Here is an 18,945-nt window from a genome sequence, read left to right as displayed (position 1 = left end):
TCATCGTACAAGCTTGCGCCATTGTGAAGGCCTGGCCTTGTCACCCCAATAGCAATGTTACCTCCTGCTGTGGGGCTGCTATTAGGGATCTCCAAAGCTATCTCAGGCTGAACAAGCCCTATTCCCTCAGCCTCTCCTCACAGWRCAAGTGTTCCAGTCTCTGACCATCTTGGCGGCCTTCTGCTGAACTTGCTCCAATTTRTTCATGTGTTTCCTACACTGAGGGCCCAAAACTGAGCACTGTATTCTGGATGTAGTCTAAAAAGTGCTGAGGAGAGGTGAATAATCCCTTCCGTCAGTCTGTTAGTCAATAGACTCTRTTTCTATGAAAACAGTCCAAGTTGCTGTTGGTCATGTTTGCTGCATGCTGGAGCATGCTCAGCTCGCTCCCTCCCAGGACCCCAGAGCCTTTCCAGCAGAGATGCCTCCTAGCCAGTCAGTTCCCAGCYTCTGTTGTTGCAAGGGGCTCTTCCTCCTCAGGTGCTGGACTTTATCATTACTGACTTGYATAAGGTTTCTGTCATTCCTTTCTTTGAGGTTGCCTAGTTATATCTCTGGATGTCAGCCCTGTCCTCAAGTGCATTCRTTGTTCCCCTCAGTCTAGTGTCATCTTAAAGCTTGAGAGTGCACTTGGTCCCCTTCTCCAGGTCAGTGATAAAGACGTTAAACAGGAATGTAATGTCCTAACTTGGATACAAGATTATTGTGGGAGAAAGGCTTACTAAAATCAAGAAAATTTATGTCTCGTATGAAATCCTGRCATTTTAATACAGAAGGCAATCAGGCATGATTTATTGTTGGTAAATGCATGCTAACTCTTTTCTAATTACTTTCTCATTCATGTGCCCAGAAGTGTGTTGTGGCAGAACTTGCTCCACGATTTTCCCAAGGACCAAAGTGAGGCAGACAAACCAGTGRTTCCCTAAATTATCTTTTCAGCACTTTTTATAGGTAATCAAAACATTTGCCTTTGTCCAGCTGTCAGGGACCTCTCCTGTTCTCGTTTCAAAAACGATAGAGGGTGGCCTTGCAAGGACTGCTCTCTCAGGACCTGTAGATGCACCTGTTGAGGGCCTAGGAACTTGTACAGGTTGAGATCTCCCTGTAATCCCTGAGCTGCTCATCCACTGCTGCTCCTTCTCCTCCCTGACCTGTTCACTGGGCATGAAGACCTGGGATGCCTGGCCAGGGGTGATGGGCAGCATCAGCTACCTGCACCCTCCATCTCTGAAACACCATTGGGTAACAGTCTTTCCCTGCCCAACTGTTTACCACTATGGTGCTGGGAGGTGCTCTGGAGGAAGGGCAGGAGGGCCTGGAAGGGCAGAGGAGGAGATGGAGGTTTCCCTCAGGTCAGTGGAGCTCCTCTGTGGGRTGGGTGATGGTCTGATTAAAAACTTGTGGCTCAGGGTCAGAGGAGAGATCAGTAAAAGTGACATTGTGGAACTGCAGCCTCCCTGACATCTACTGGAAGGGTATTCATGGATGTGAATGGTCAAAGGGATTTTGGGAGGCTGTCAAGAGTAATTTCTTGCTGTAGGTATTTGATGGTCCAGTCAGTGGTAATACATAGCTGGATCTGCTGTTGACTGATACATAGGAACTTATTGGAGACGTGATGACTGATAACATCTTTGTTGGTAGTGGCTTTGAAATAGTGGAGTTCATGTCCTGAGGGAGGTGAGAAAGCTGAAATGGAGTACTGACTCTGGACTTTARGAGAGGGACATTGTGTTAGTCAGGAAATTAATAGGTGGACTAGGCTACTAGTCCATAGGAGGCAGCAAAGGAATTCACCAAAGCTGGCAAAGATAGCATCCTCCAAGTGCAAGAAGGGATAATACTCTCATTACATGTGAAAGCAAGCAGATGTGTTAGGAGACTGACTTGGCTGAGCAGGGAACTCATGGAGTAGTTCTGATGCCAGAAAGCAATATATTTTTTTAAAGAAGGTCAGGGTACAAAGGAGGAATTTAGGAACATTGCCTATATGTGAAGAAATGGTGAAGGTGGTGTTCATTTCAATCAGATTTCATGAGCAGAAGACAAAAAATCTATGTTGCATCTTTTGGGATTTAGCTTTCAGAAAAAAGTATTGAGAATCTCTTGTTTCAATGGAATGCAAAATGTATATTTATATAACTAAAAATAGACACAGAATTTAAAAAATCCTATAAATTTAACATCCTAGACTTGGAATAATCCAGGAAAATTAGTTAGCTTTCTTTTCTTATTTTGGAAAAGATGATAGTTTCTTAAATTTCAAGTTYCAGTTACAAACTGGAAAACCTTGTCAAAGTGAAAAGCTTCATGTCTACCAATCGTCTTAAAGTTACCGGAGACTTGTTGCATGTATGAAACTTCTAGGAGGATGAACATGTAAATGAAACTTAATTTTCATAGATGTTGTTTTGTTGCCATGGATGTTTGTTTATCTGTCATACTTGAGTTCCTTTTAGCCTGTCATAATTCTCCCCAATGGAGAAAGATACTTGCCTTGTTATCTTATTAGTTAATTATTTTGCCTTTAAGTTTTGTTTAAGAAATGAACTGTCTTTATGTCATTGCCAGCAGAAAGAGAACAAGAATAAGAAAAAAAAGTGGTGAAAGGAGGTGGAGACTAATAGTTTCCAATTTTTGTATATCTGCATGCAGACACACACATATATGTTGCTGTTTTTATTTTGGGAATGTTCAGAATGGAAATGATTAGTTTGCATCAAAACATGGATRTCATTTTTTAAAATATGTGGTGCAAAGAATGTGTGTTTTTAATTATTCACAGAAGGTGATATTTTGGGCATTCTGTATGTTTTCTCAGTTCTGTAAGACTGTTGCATCTTGTTTTAAACTACAGGAAAGCACTGGTCTTGTTGAATCTGATTAATCTGAATGAAATTACTTGTKTTTGTCTGGTTTTCTGTAAGTCAAAATTCTTCCTCTATTGCAATASACAAACTTTGAGGGGGAGAGGAAGGAGTAACTCAGTGTGTTTCTGTAGAGAAATGGAATTGGAACTCCATATAGGCTTCTTGATGGAGAGACTTACCTTGCTTGAGAACAGCTTGAAAGGAAAATATGGGAAAATGCAGACAGATATAGGCAACAAATTYTAAGTGATAGGCCACAATTTTATAAATTTCATGCTCAAGCAGAGTGCTATGTATTCATTCTCTGCTTGTGCATGCCGTTTGTTTTTACTGATTCCAGTGTGATCTATAGGTTTTCACCATGGAATCTATGCATTCTTTGATAAAATTTCTTGCTGTCTTTACCAGTGGGCACAGTWACACAGCAGAAGCTCTTCAACTTGRAGAAGGTAAGAGTAGAGACTTGTGTGTGGAATCTTCATTTCTTAAAGGTATCAGGTGTCAGCTGGAAGAAACGAATCACTTCTCTGCAAAAAATGAATATATATTTTTCCTAACCAAATTTCAGTTGCTGTTGGAAGTTGGCAACTAAATGATGATTAGGACTAATGTTAGTGTCGTGCTTTTCAGTTTTATATTTTGGAAAAGTCAAGCTGTCTGATTTCAAGGCTGACCTATACTTTGAAAGAGGAATTTAAGGAAAAGAGTAGAAGAGGAGAAAAGCAACCAAAGCCCATCTGATTTTTAGTTATTTGTTTTTTTTCTTTTTCCTCCAGAAGGGAGTAACATGTTTAGCTTCATGTAGATGACATTGCGTTTTGGCTTGATACAAAATGGCCTAACCAAAATGTTTCCAATTTCTTTCCATACATACTAAAGCAGAAAGTTGATTATTCACAAAGTTCTATCAGTTATGACTGTAAATATAACTTTCAGCAGTTTATTGTTCTTATAGACTTGTTAAGCAACATTAGTACAGCTATTCATAGAGTAACTGCACGTGGAACATGCTGTTCTCACGAGTGTTGGCTACCTTCAGATTCATTGTCCTGCTGAAGTTCACAGCTGCCAAGTTCAACCTTTGTGAAGAAACGTAAATGCCTTCCACCATCAATAACAATCTTGCTCACAATTTCTTGTGAGACTTGTCTAAGCGTGGAATCTGGTTCATATACACTGTTGTAAGATTAACTCATAAAGAGATTTGTAAAACAAATTAATCAGTACCTTTGGTTTTAGGCTTTCTGCACAAAGTAAAATCCTTTATTTCTTTTGATAGATCACTTGAGAACTCCATTGGGAATGTGGGGTGAAAAAGTGGTTTGCCAGTGTCAGTGACACTGCTAATTTAATCATTTTTAGTGCTAGTTAGCTCTGCTAGTTTTAGAAGATTGAAAGATTTTATGTAATGTTAAAAGATTCAGAACTGCCAAGATCTGAGTATTAGTGCTCCAAGCAACTAATTATTTTCTGTTTTTAGAATGGTTGACTCCACATCTTAAACTAAATAAAATGGAAAACTTCAATGCTCTTGATCAATCATCTTTTAAAAATAATTTTTTAAAAATAGATTTATTTATTCTACATAAAGTTGGAAACTGAAATAAGTTTCCAGTTTATTGAGTTCACTACAAAAAGTGACTRTATGATGTTTGAGTAGTTTTKGCAAACACAAAGTGTTTTTTATGTGTGACTGTAGCATTGAATTTGTCCTGTTCAGAGTCCTAAACGAGGTTATTTAACAGTTACAACAGGAAGTTGCATTAACATTGAAATCAGTCTTTTCTTTCACTGTTATAAAATTTCTTCTCTCCCTCTTAATAGCAAAATAAGAAGTTAACACAGACACTAAAAGGCTTATAATTCAAATCYTGAATGATAGCACTGTTCCTTAATATGCAAGCAGTGAAACATCCTGTGTTTTGCAACTGCACAGGATTTTCTTTGTTTCTCTAAGGTTAATCAGACCTCTTTTTTTTTTTTTAGCTTTCTCTGTCCCTTCCTTAATTTCAAGTATTCCTTCATTAGAACAGATTCAAACCAAATCCTCGCTGGCTATCCTACTTAAACAGATTACTTTCTCACTCCAGACTGGGGCTTAATGTTATCCTGCTTGGCTGACTAGCTTGTTAAAATTGTTTGCCTTGGCTTGCTTTAGACATCTAGTGAATTGAGATTTTATATTCACCAAATGTTTTCCTAGGGAAAAAGGAGGAATAAAAGTGGAGCTTCTCTTCATTACGTTTTTGTTTCTTTGTAGGAAAAATGTACTACCCTACCTGGAGTCGATCTCATTAATTGTTTTGAACTTACTGCCTTAACAATGCATCAGTTACAGAGAATCGTGAGTTAGTTAGCTAGTTCTGGGGCTTTGGGAGACACTTGATTATGAGCTTGTTGCAGTGTATTTGGTCCACAGGATAACATCTTAAGCTAATATTTATGTGTTTGCWTTTCTTATCTATTAAAAACTGGTTTTGTGTGTACTGTTTAGTTCAGAGTCTTCAGTTTGACTTCTAGAAGAGCATGCAGGTCTTAGTGRGATACTGAATCATTTAATACATTTTTTACCTTGCTTTTCACACAGATTAGAATTAACCACTTCACAGTTGTAAAATATTTTCTTATCTTTAGGAAGGGGGAAATTATTTCTCCATGTAAACATTCCATTTTGCTCCATGTAAATGTTCTGCATTGTTGTGTTTGCACCAGAATATACAGAAAGGCAAAGATCAAGTCTGTGAAACCACTGAATAAGTAAAGGGGGTTGCCATTAGCTGTGTCTGTTTCTAAAGTAAACTTTACATGGTGGATTAGGAACCTTTGTTACGCTTTCTGGAGAATATGAAAATTTTGACATTGACAGTGTTACTAGTTGAATGTCAATAATCATTCCTGGATATGGGCTATAAAATTTTGTGAGATGCAGCTTTTGTTAGCTTAGGTATTTATTAACTACWTTCACATCCTGAAATTATTTAGTACAAAAAGTGTATCAGATTCTGTATCAGATTAGTTAAATCTTTGGATTCTTCTTTAAACATCGGAAGTATCAGGGCAACATGCCAGGAGCTCCTAAACACTGAAATGTATAAACAAGATTCAAGACTCTTAAAGTTTTGCGGTTTTGAGTTCTTGTTTAATATTATAACACGCACTGTAAAACATTATTGTTTACACACAGTGTGAGTCTTCCTCAACCTTTTACAGCTATCTTTATCATTTTTGAAGGACAAACTTCTCTGGTGGCTTAAAAGTCAGATAAAACGGCATATTTACAAAGCAATGCTACGTTATACTAAAAGCAGTGAAGAGCATGCATGTGCTGCTATTTGCCACTGGTGTGCACTGTAGACTTACAAATGCAGTGCTTAGGCAGTGACCTCCACACTGTTCCAAGCCATTCTCTGACGGCTGCAGTGGGGAGAGCACACGCACTCTAGATTCTTTAGTGAGCTGAAAATAAATGAAGAAAATTATTAGCCCCTTTAGAGGGATTTGAGGCAAACACTACAAGAAATCATATTTAAAGGTTGTGGAACCATCAATACCGAAAGGAGTATTCTGAGTTGATAGGGTATACAGGGTAAGCAGCTTTCTGGACCTTCRGGCAGAGGCACCTGAGGAGCCAGGTAGAAATCCTGCTCCGCCTCTGTTCTTTTTCTGCACAGCGTGGAAGCTAAGTCAGCGCTGCTGTGGGTTTTGCACTAGTACCACAGCCAAATAAATATCTTTAAACATCCTTTAAGAAAAGTGTTTGCTGTTCTCTCTCAGTATATAGATAGCTTGTACACTATAGTTTATGGCTATGGTATTATTTATTTATATGCAGTAGTTACTAAAGCACATCATTGATTTTTTAGGAGAATTGTAACAGTACCCTCCTGGTATTTTTCAAGGTGGAAGAAATGCACTGTATCAAGTAACACTTCCGGACAAATCACATCTTCTACATCTCAGTTTAGATATTTATATGGTGTTCATAATGCAACAGCATTTTTGGAGATTCAGATTGTTCATCAGCTAGTTCTTGCTAAATTGAAATTCTGCATATTTCTACCTTTCCAGAAATCTTTATTCTGAAATTACCCTATAGGGTGAAGATGCTGTAGTTGCCATTTTCAYTCACATAATGTATGCCTAAAATAGAAATAGTGCTATTATGATAATCATAAAGAAAATTTAGATGGCCTACTATGTGTGTTTATCTACCATCTTCCAGATTCTGACCTCCTTCAAACCATCCTCTTTGTCTCGTAACTCCTACAGAAAGCGTAATCATTATTAGGTATAAAATGATATCTTTAATGGCTATACTAGCTACTCTGGATTGTTCTATTTACTCCTAATCTAAGATGGACAGAAATACTGTATATCTGAATAACTATCATAGGAATAACTGCATATCATAGACCTGAAAATAAGAATTTTGATCATTTTATAGATCACAAAACAAGTGGTAATCTGTTTGAGTGAGCTAAAGGAATCTTTATAAAGCCAGTAGATTTTATAAAGACAGTAGAATCCTGAAAGGCTGAGTTTTAAAACATCTTTARCCACTTTTCTGAAAATGTTGTCTGGATTAATTATGACCTCAAATGACCTTATAGAATGATAAATACAATAATATTAATTTCCTTGTGTTAAAATGTGRTTATTTTTAGACTAGATCTAGAATTTGGCATGTTCCTTCCTGAGGTTAATCCTTGATCTGTTGGAGAGGCCAGTGTGATTTTCAGATATTAGTGAAATGGGATGATGCAGTTACTACCCATCTGACTTCTGGTTTGATAAAAGTACTTAAAAAATTACTTCAGATATACGTGTTTCCCTCTCGTCTCTTCTTCTCTTGCCTAAATGAGGGGAAAAAATGAATTGGTGCTTATGCAAGAAATCTTGTGTAGAAGAGCAGAAATTATACTTTCCAATCTCACTTAAAAAATCTGACAGATTTCTTAAATAGATATCAGAAGTTCCTCTTTAGTGTTGTCAGAGACTAATTCTTGAAATTATAACTTAATGTGAATATTCTTCCCGTACACCATAAAGTATAATTTCTGAGGGCACATGAGGTCAATATTCTATACTCTTATTGTTGCCTGTTTTCCTACAAATGTGATTCAGAAAGTGTCTGTTTGGTTCATTGACTTTTTTTTCCCATATTTTCTAAYAAGAAATTTAAACTGTACTTTTTAAGATTAGATTTCATTTGGACAACCTGAAAGAATTATGCAGAGAATATTAGTTTTTTTCTTTCCTCATTTTTTCTCAATTATTGTAAGATTATTATCCTAAAGTCATTGTCTGCRGCATTTTCAGTATTAAAGCTTGTCTTATATCTTGATAGCAGGTAGTGCCTTTCTAAATTTGAAAAAGACTTTCTACAGTTTGACAAAATTTGTCAACAAATTTGAACAACTGGCTTCCATGCACACCTTACCCTTTGTACAGGCCTTTCCATGTGTGAAAATTGCGAGTAAACTGCTACTAGGTTTGTCATCCAGGAACATAATTATTATTATTATCCACATTTGTAAATGATTGCATCATTGGCAGTGAAAAAAAAAAACATATCAAGACCAGAATTCTTTCTACATAACTGTATTCTGTTAAAACAGAAAGATCAAAAGCTAAAAAGAACAGTCCTCAGTATTACACTGAAAATTTACACTTATTTCTGTGATGAAACATATATAATTTATACATATGCGTATATTTACATATGCATACATATATACAAGAAAGCCAAAGTATATACATATATACTCTACCAAGTCAAAGCTGCATCATTTGTTGGTCTGCCATCAACAGTAAATATAAAGTGGTGAGGAAGTGTTTTGAAGACAAGAGGGGAAACAATTACGATATGGTATACTCGGTAGTTTGAGAGCGGTACATCTGTATAGGTAACTGAAGCAATATTTTTCCTAAGGGTTAGCTTATTTAACAAGAATAATTTTGGATAGCTTAGATCTCTYGAAAAGTACAATGCAATGACTAAAGCACTTCTTCACAGTGTATTGGTATTGTCAGCTCTATATGATTCTGTATTAGAAATGAATTATGTGCAGTAGGTAGAGCTTTGGATTCCTTTTTAAGTGTTTTTTTTTTTTAAAAAAAATCTGATAGGTGAAATATGTTTATATAGTCAGAATTTGCCTTTCAGGATTATATTTTAATATTCACTTAGTTTTTTGCTCCAGTAAATATTCCTGCCAGTAAGGCCACTTGTTATTCATTTGCATAAAATCAGCTTGGGGGAAAATAAGCAAAGTTTTAGGGYTTTTTTTAAGATAATGAATTCAATATAACAAATCGTAGAATGTAAAAAAAATAAACTCAGTATAAATATTTAATGTCTGGCATGCTGAAGCCATTGGATTAAAGACAGAAATATTTTGTACTTCATATTGCTGCTGCATTTTGTCCATCCTTATCCAGTTACAGAACAGAATATCTTATTTATTTTTAAAAAAATCCAATTGTTTTATGGGTTTTTTAATCAGGAAAATAGTCTTAGATCTTCTCTTTCTTAATTTACGAAAATAAATTACTTTTACTTTTCTAGGAATGATAAATACTTGGTCTTTCTAATATATAAAAAGCTTYTCTTTTCATGAAAAGATATAACCAGGTTCATACCTCTCAGATTTTTTTCCATGGAAAATAATCCTTGCAAGCTCTTTTCACAGTATATAGCCCAATTCTTGGCCTCTTAATGATAACTCTCTCTGTTAATAAAATGTGCGTAAGTGGTACTTTACTTACCCAGGGTCTAACACTTTTTAACATGTTAACAGTTGCTATTGCAGACAGAGCAGGACTGCCAGGATCACTGTCTATGTTGAATCATAAGTCTATGAAGTCATGAAGTCTTGTGAAAGCTACTACTGCATAGGTTGACTATATAGTAGATGGACTATATCAGCTTTTTGCCTACCTTTGAAAGGAAAATCTGGAAGAACTGAAATTCATTTTCTCCGTCTAAAAGTCTTATCAGGATCTATGAAATGAAGATAGTACTTAAACATTGGGTTTTAGAACTAGTGTCTCTTCAAGCCTCTCACCTAGTGTACAGTTCCAATTCATACACCTTTAAAGATGGTTAGATAATTTCACTTCTCAACTTTCATGAGTGTAGGAAAAAAGTCAGGATTAGTGTTTCCATTGTGGTCGTTGAAAAGGAATTTTGCTATCACTCAGCTCTGGCATGCACAGGAGAATTGTATCACTTCTGGAACAAAGTATGGGAGGGAGGAAGGGAAAAGCCTTATGCTTTTTTTTTTTTTTTTTTTCTTTTCTTCCTTTTTTTTTTTTTTCCCCTCTCTGCTTAATGTGTAATAGAAATTTGCCTTTTTTGTTTACATGCTTAAGGTAGAGAACTGACTGGCTTTGAAATAAGTGCCTTTGAGCTGTAGCATTGTGTTTTCAGATTCTAATTAAGACAAAGGATTCAATCACAGGGAAAAATAATGAATRTTTTGTTTGGATACAGTCAAAGTCTTTCCTTGTTTACATCAGTAGAATACCAGATTTTTCTTTGAGAAAAAAAAACAACAAGCAATTTAAAATGTCCTGAAGTCAATGAGAAATCTGYTGGTGTCAGTGAACTTTGGATCAGCTTCTAATTTGAACTGAGTGTCTGTTAATAGGTGATAAAAATTATGCCAGAAGAGTCTTCAGGGACTTTTGTAACTTGATAATGCCAAGATAATGGATCATTATTGGTACATTCCAGATAAAATGGAAGTGCTGTGTATAATGAAAATTGCGAAACCGTTTCTAAAGACACCTACCACCTGACCATTGAATTATAGAAATAAGATTATGTATTTACTTACTTAGATCACTTATCTAGATTAAATCTGTATATTCCAGGCTCACGTGCTGAGACGAAACGCATGTGGTGGCAATGTCCTATGCCATATTCATCCACAATCTAAGCACCATGACACTACAATTTCTTTGAAAAAGGTCAGCTCCTGTATTCCTTGCCTCCTATTGATCTGATGGTAGGGTAGGAAGAGGAAGTAAACTTAAATATTGACTTTGTCTGTCCCTGTTAGCATAGGCTCTAGGGAGAAAGCTTAGCACAGTAGAATATGGCAATTTTAGCATCCGAGTGTATGGCATACGTTATGGCATAAGTCTCCTGTTGTTTAAATAACTTCAGTATAATATTCTCCTCCAGTATTAATCAAACAGCTTGGATGCAATCTTTATTTTCCTCAGAATTTAATACATGCCAGATGAGACTTGAAAGTTTTTGTTAAATGTTTTGATATGGATTTTTTTGCCTATAGGAAAGTAATGACTATAAACTCTACCTTGGCTTCACACTATCTAGTAATTAGTATTCTTGTAATACAGTATTTATTTTTAGGCATCAGCAATTAGAGCAAACCATCCTGTTCCCAACATCACTTACCTATTAATCTGCAAAGTCAACAATCTTTATCATTTGTAAGATAAAAGTGATCTCACATCACTGACTTGAAATAAATTTGTAATGTGCTTTGACTTTTGCTGTCAGTTTTGATGTATTGTTGGCCTGATTCATTAACRGTTATTTTGGAAAGTGTACTGTAAATTGAAACAATTTTACATAGTTACAAGAAAGTTATTAGGTAGTTATGAGAAAAAAACWCATTTAAGAAATAGATCTAATTTGTGTTAAGTTAGGTTGAACAATGTTCTGATCTGCAGCTTATCCTACAGATACAAACTAGGAAACTCCTGAAACTGATCAGAATTTGAACTTATAATGACAGTTTCTTGTCATGCTGACCAGTGTGTGTGTGTGTATATATATATATATATATATGTATGTATGTATGTGTGTGTGTGTGTGTATATATATATATACACATATATATATACACATATATATACATATATGCACACACACACACACATACATACATATATATATGTATGTATGTGTGTGTATATATATATATGTGTATGTATATATAAAAATATATATTATTTTCTTATGGTCCCTAATTTATCTACGTGTTTGACTCAAGTCAGCAATATAAGGAACTACAATCAGCATGGAAGKTCAGGTTAGGAATCAGCTGGAAAGAAAAAGTTTTTTTTTTATCGATTACCCTTAATTAACAAATAAAACTTTCAAAAAAACCCAACTTATTGCATTGGGATTTTTAGATGATTTTCTGATTGCCTATACTCATCTTCTTGTGACAAACCCCTGTGATTTTTGGGTAAGATTATTTTCTTTTCACTCTACAGCAGTTATTAGATTAGCTCACGGCTCCTTCCACTGGATGAATTAGTTTATGCTCATTAGTAAATACACAACAATGGATAACTACTGGAAGGAAAGTGAGGCAGCCTCTCCAGTGGGCTGGCCTTACAATTAGATTTCTATGCTGTTCACCAGTACAAAATTGAAATTAAAAGGATAAATTATCACTGTTTTAGAGTAAAGATTAAATTATAGTTTGACGATTTATGATACTTTTTGCATAGAATAAAAATCTATTTATACTGTCAGTGTGTATTTCTATAGGAATATTAGCTGACAAATCTACCTGTCCTTCATCTTGATTGTGGGAAGGCTTTGTGTTAGTCAGATTTAGCTCTGTAAGGTGTAGAATTATGTTAAAAAAAAAAAGACAAACAAAAAAAAAACCCAGCCACAGCCCCCAGCACTAACAGCAGAAGTAGGCCAACTTCAGATCATGAAACTGAGAAACCTCAGTCTCTTGTTTCAACAATACTTGGTTAACAAGGGAAATAAGCACATTTTATTACCAGTTTTCAAGTGTCATTTTTTTTAAAAAAAGAGAAAAAGTTGCTCTCAGCAGAGGCCGGTTCCACTCTCTTTTGAAATGTAAACCAGAATGTCTARTATGGAACCTTGACAGCACAGCGAGGAATTAGTGAACAAACTTTTTGTTTTTTCATAAAGCTAAGATGTTACTGAGGCAAATTAAGGGATGAAAGMTCATGCTTTGTTTCAGATCTTTTAGTTAAGAATGTTCCAAAGCAGCTACCCTTTGAGATTTAAAATTAAATTTAGGAGAAATAATTGCTATAATCCCTATRCCTAAAACAATCCTTGCCATTTACATACGTTTTTTAACACAGCTTGTTTAATCTATCACCGCTACCACCGCTGCCATGCCTGCTGTGCTCTGCCATAATCCAATCAGCTATAAGAAAAGCATGGTAATGTTTGTAAAGCAAACAAACAAAAAAAACTCCTTTTAGTGTGAATATCAAGAGTTCCAGTTTTCACTTGCTCATCTGTGAAAAACAAAAATTAAGGTATGATTTTCAAGAAATTAATTTCAGGTATATTTTCTAGATCAGCTGCTTGTTAACATGTATATTTTTATTGTTTACCTCCCTAAAAAAGGAGTTGGACTCTCCTTGCATAGTAGCAAAAGCTGCTATGTGAATGTTTTGGTTGATATGAGTTCTTTATGAATTTCAAGAGGTACTTTCAAAGGAGTAGCTAAAATGCTGATTCTTTTCTTGACTGAGATGTAGAGTACACTCTACACAAAGTCACATGGGATCACTGAATCACAGAATGSCTGAGGTTGGAAGGGACCTCTGGAGATCATCTAGTCCAACCCCCCCTCCCCCCATTGAAGCAGAGTTACCTAGAGCACGTTAGACAGGATCACATCCAGGCAGGCTTTCAGTATCTCCAGAGAAGRAGACTCCACAACCTCTCTGGGCAACCTGTTCCAGTGCTCTGTCACTCTCACAGGAAAGAAATTCCTCCTCATATTCAGATGGAACTTCCTGTGGTTCAATTCGTGCTTGTTGCTTCTTATCCTATTGCTGGGCACCACTGAAAAGCGTTTGGCCWCCTCCTCTTGACACCCCCTCCTTAAGAGATTGTTAAGATCCCCTGACAGTCTTCTCTTCCCCAGGCTAAACAGGCCCAGCTCTCACAGCCRTTCCTCATAGGGCAGATGCTCCAGCCCTCTGATCATCTTCGTAGCCCTACGCTGGACTCTCTCCAGCAGCTTCATATCTCTCTTGTCCTGKKGAGCCCAGAACTGGACACAGTACTTGAGATGAGGCTTCACCAGGTCTGAGTAGAGGGGCAGCATCACCTCCCTCARCCTGACGATGACCYTCTTCCTAGTGTACTCCAGGATGCCATTGGCCTTCCTGGCCTCAAGGGCACTTTGCTGCCWCATGGTTAAACTTGTTCTCTACCAGGACACCCAGGTCCTTCTCTGCAGAGCTGCTTTCCAGCAGGTCAACCCTCAACCTGTCCTGGTGCATGGGGTTGTTCCTCCCTAGATGCAGGACCCCGCACTCGCCCTTGTTGAACTTCACGAGATTCCTCTCCACCCAACTCTCCAGGCAGTCCAGGTCTCTCTGAATGGCAGTACACCTCTCAGGTGTATCAGCCCCTCTTTCCAGCTTGGTAGCATAAGCAAACTTGCTGAAGAGGYACTCTGTCCCTTYCTMCAGTCATTAATGAAAACATTGAACAAGATGAACAAATAAGTTCATCTAAACCCATATATAACATTTATTTAGATTATTCTTGGTTAGAACTATAATTATTATATTCATCTTTAGGTAAAAAAAATTAAATGTAGTTTGAAAATTAAATCATATTAATCTCATCTTAAATATCACTTGTATTTAGAAATATATCAGATAGATGTATTGTACATGACAGATTTATGTAAGRTTATTTCAGAATTTGAGATGAGAAATTTTGAATGAACTATATACCACAGTAATGACATTCAAAAGATTTACATTGTAAATTCATTATTTAAAAACTTTTTCATGCCCAAACATCAGTGTTTTTGTAAACATAAAGAAAGATAATTTGAAGAACTTACTTTAAAAAGGATTTTAAAAAGATGCCCCATATACCCAAAACATGGCTATAATTTAGGTTCAGTTTATATGTTTCTAAYTAAGGAAAGCCCTTGAATGTGTGTGTCATTAGTCAATAAATAACCTGCATGTCAAARGACACTTTAGAGGAGCCCTAAAATTAAACTATGAGCTTTACCACCAAATTCTGTTGTGTTTTGCATTTATGCAGATATGTAAGTATTGTCTTGAAGGAGTACTCTCTTGTGCCTTGGCAATTCAGACTTCAGGTTTCTACTGTGAGGAGCTACTCTGAGGATCAGCGTTTTCAGATTTGTATAAATGCGCAAGATAAGGATGGAAAGTGTTTGGCACTTGTTATTTTTGAACAGTTTCCAGGAACTGGGAAAGCTTTTAGAAGTATCTGGTGTGAGGAAGAAGTAGTCTAGAATTGATCCCAATCAGAAAGTTAATAATGGATAGCCTGAAAGACCAGTAGAAAAAAAGGATGTTCTTAAGTCATGCAGTAAAAGTTGCTGAGACGTCACCAYAGCAAACTAGTATAACATCTTTGTAGCTCAGCAGATTAAGATCAATATGACCTTCGATGTAGTTGCTGTACAAGTACTACTTTTTAATTATAGCCAAGTCCAAGAAGTGGGAGGGCAATATGTTTGAACACTGTCTGAAAAGAGAAACATAGAGCAAAATGTGATAAGAGTAAAATGAGAAGAAGTTGCTATTTAGAGAATGAACAAAGGGAGATGGGGAATTGTCTTTGATAAGATATCCTCTACTTTCTCTTCAACTAAAATCTTTCAATACATCTACTGRAGACAAAAATGCAATATGGCCGTAAAATCAACTGGCTTACCTACATGTACACATACACAATTTTATGTAGGCAAGCCAGTTGATTTTATGGCCATATCGCATCTTTGTGAGACAAAAATGCAATACGGTTATAAAATGTATATATATATATTTAACAAGAACGTGTGTGTGTGTGTGTGTGTATATACACACATATTTGTTTGGTGTATATGAAAAGAAATAGTATAGAGGTTTTTTCCAAAAATACTAGTAGAAATTTTAAAGGCTCAAGTGAACTGGAGGACTGGAACTCAAACATCTTCTAGAGATTCGTTATCTTTCTTCTAATTTAGATATCTAGATATTGCATATAGGGGCAGTGATTCTACTTAGGATGCAGTCTAATGTATTTTTAAAAATTAAGACTGAATACAGTCTATATATGCTGCAATTTTAAAGAAACAAATCCTTGTACCACATTAGTGAAAATTGGTTTTGGATGCTTTCTCACYTTGTAGTTTGGGAGCCAAATGTAGCTTAGAAATGAAAACCATTTTCCAGTTGCCTTTGTATTTTGACATTTCTTAAATATATTCTTCAAAGAAACAATGAAATGAATGCCTGTCACACTGATCACTATTGTCTTCTGATGCTCCTCCTCCTTGTGCTTTGATTATAAGATTCTTGAGATAAATGGCATTCCCCACTTCCTCCTACACATACTTTTTGTACATACCAGAGCACAGTGACATCCTGCATATGTCTTCAAGACCCTAGATTCCTCAATAATGAAAATAATAATGTATATAAAATACACTTATCTACTGCTATATTATGCAATATAATACAATAATAATTGTGTATATCTTCAAGATCCTTAAGAACGTTTTCTTTTCATACAGCCACATAAATTTCTTACATGTGACAAGCAACAAACTGTAACTCAACAATGTATATTTGAAATTCTATTAAAGAGAAATATTCTATTGATGATCTTACATCTTGGCAAAAGTTTTCTCATTCTCTAGGCAAACCGTATAATGGATCTCTGTAAAGAAAGATGCACTGCTTATTTTGGATTTTGTCCAGATAAGCAATATAGCGAATGCAGACAAATTTAGCTGTATCAGATTTAGTTGCATTCCTATTATACACTAATAGGAATAAAAATAATTTCTGAAACTTTGATAGCATTGCTGGCTGTATGCCCCATTTGCAGAGGTGTGTTTCACTAATAACTTAGTCAGCAGTGAGCACACGACATTATGACRTAACCAAATCTTCCTGGATTCTTTTAAGCTGAATAACTTTCATTRTTTCAAAAAGATCTCTAGAACTTGACTGAATTGGTGAAGAGGCTGGAGGAAAAGAGGAAGATAGTTCCCTTTGAGTGATGAATGCTGTGTTTTCTTCCTAGTAATAGCCTGATAGTGAGGACTTGCAAGAAAGGGAAGTCCGTACTAGTTACAAATGGAAAGCTAGGCAAACATCTGCTGATACAGACTAATTCACATTACAGCAATCAGGACAGTACCTTGAYTGTGACATATATCTTGTTTTCTGAATTATCTGCCTTAAACAACTAATAAACATAAAAGATGTGGAAGAAGGGTTAGGTGGGTGACCCAGCAGGAAAATAGGTGAGTTTGCAAAGAAAGCCAGTACCYAACTAGGGATGAATTTGGCGAGGGTTGTGAAAAGTAACAAGAGAGATTTCTGCCATTGTACTAGCTGCAAAAAGAAGAGAAGAGAAAATATGAGTCCGCTACTGAATGGAAAGGGGACCTGGTGACAAAGAATATGGAAAATGCAGAGGTATATAAGATCAAGGCAAAGAAGGCATTTACTGGCTTTGATTTGCCTTTAGGGATCTGAGGCCCCTGGGACCAAAGGGAAGTCTGGAGCAAGGAATTCATATCCTGAGTGGAGAAGGATATGCTATGAAGCATTTAAACATAGTTGACATACACAAGTCCATGGGACCTGACAGGATGTACTTGTAAGGGAGCTGGCTGRTGTCATTGTTGAAACTACTTTTGACTCTCTTTAGAAGATCTTGGCTATTAGAGGGTTTGTRAGGACTGGAAGAAAGCAAATGTCACTTCTATCTTCAAGAAGAGTAAGAAGGAGGATCTGGCAAACTGCAGATCAATCAACCTCATCTTAATCCCTGGGAAGGTGGTCAAGCAAATCTTGGAAAACATTTACAAACACTTGAAGGACAAGAAGGTGATTGGGAGTAGTCAGTATGGATTTACAAATKGGAAATCATGCCTAAATAATGCATGATTATTCTTCTACAATGCCTTCTACAATGCAGCCTTCTACAATGAGATGACTGGCTCAGTGGACAAGGGAAAAGCAGCAGATGTTTATCTTGACTTTAGTAAGGCTTTTGACACTGTCTCCAATATCCTCACAGACAAACTGATGAAGTATGGACTAGATAAGTGGACAGTGAGGACTGAAAACTAGCTGAACTACTGGGCTTGAAGGGTTGTACTCAGTAGCATAAAGTCTTGCTGGGAATCAGGTATATCCCAGGGTGGATACTGGGGCCAATGCTGTCTTTAGTGACCTGGGTGATAAGACGGCCTTGGCAAGTTTGAAGATGATACAAAACTGGGAGGACTAGTTAATAGACCAGGTGGTTATGCTTCCATTCAGAGTGAATGAACCTGTCTCCCTGACAGGTTGGAGAAACGGGCAGAGAGGAACATCATGAAGTTCAGCAAAGGAAAATGCCAAGAGGGGAGGAAAAGCCCATGGACCAGTACAGACTGGAGACTACCCRACTGGAGAGTAGCTTTGCAGAGAAGGACCTAGAGGGTCTTACCAGACGGCAAATCAGTCTTAAGCCAGTAAYGTGTCCCTGTGGCAAAGAAGGTCAACAGCATCCTGGGCTGCATTAGGAAGATCATTGATCCTTCCCCTCTACTCAATACTGCTGAGGCCACATCTTATCATTTAGATTTTAAACTGAGGCTCAAGTAGAATCATAGAATCATAGAATCAGTAGGGTTGGAAGGGACCGCTGGAGATCATCTAGTCCAACCTCTCTGCTCAGCAGGGTCACCTAGAACATGTTAGACAGGGTTGTGTCCAGGCGGGCCTTGAAGATCTTCAGAGAAGGAGACTCCACAACCTCTCTGGGCAACCTGGTCCAGTGCTCTGTCACTCTCACAGTGAAGAAAATCCCCCTCACGGTCAGGTGCAACTTCCTGTGCTTCAATTTCTGTCCATTGCCTCTTATCCTGTCACACAGGACAACTGAAAAGAGTTTGTCCCCTTCCCCTTGACACCCTCCCTTCAGGTACTTGTACACATTGATAAGATCCCCCCTCAGTCTTCTCTTCCCCAGGCTGAAGAGGCCCAGCTCTCGCAGCCGTTCCTCACACGGCAGGTGCTTCAGCCCTCTGATCATCTTTATAGCCCT

At 36.9% G+C, this 18,945-nt stretch overlaps 1 protein-coding gene across 4 annotated transcripts in view; it reads left to right on the top strand.

Moving 5' to 3' along the window:
* The window catches only part of CCDC102B (coiled-coil domain containing 102B), a 217,676-nt gene that overhangs the window by 29,845 nt on the left and 168,886 nt on the right, over positions 1–18,945 (top strand). The gene's annotated exons all lie outside the window — the stretch shown is intronic.

The sequence above is a fragment of the Rhea americana genome, unplaced genomic scaffold (assembly GCF_003343005.1).
Source record: "Rhea americana isolate MKP2758 unplaced genomic scaffold, rheAme1 scaffold_263, whole genome shotgun sequence".
Lineage (NCBI taxonomy): Eukaryota > Metazoa > Chordata > Aves > Rheiformes > Rheidae > Rhea > Rhea americana.
The sequence above is the reverse complement of the archived record's forward strand: the minus strand, read 5'-3'. Positions and strand labels throughout refer to the sequence as shown.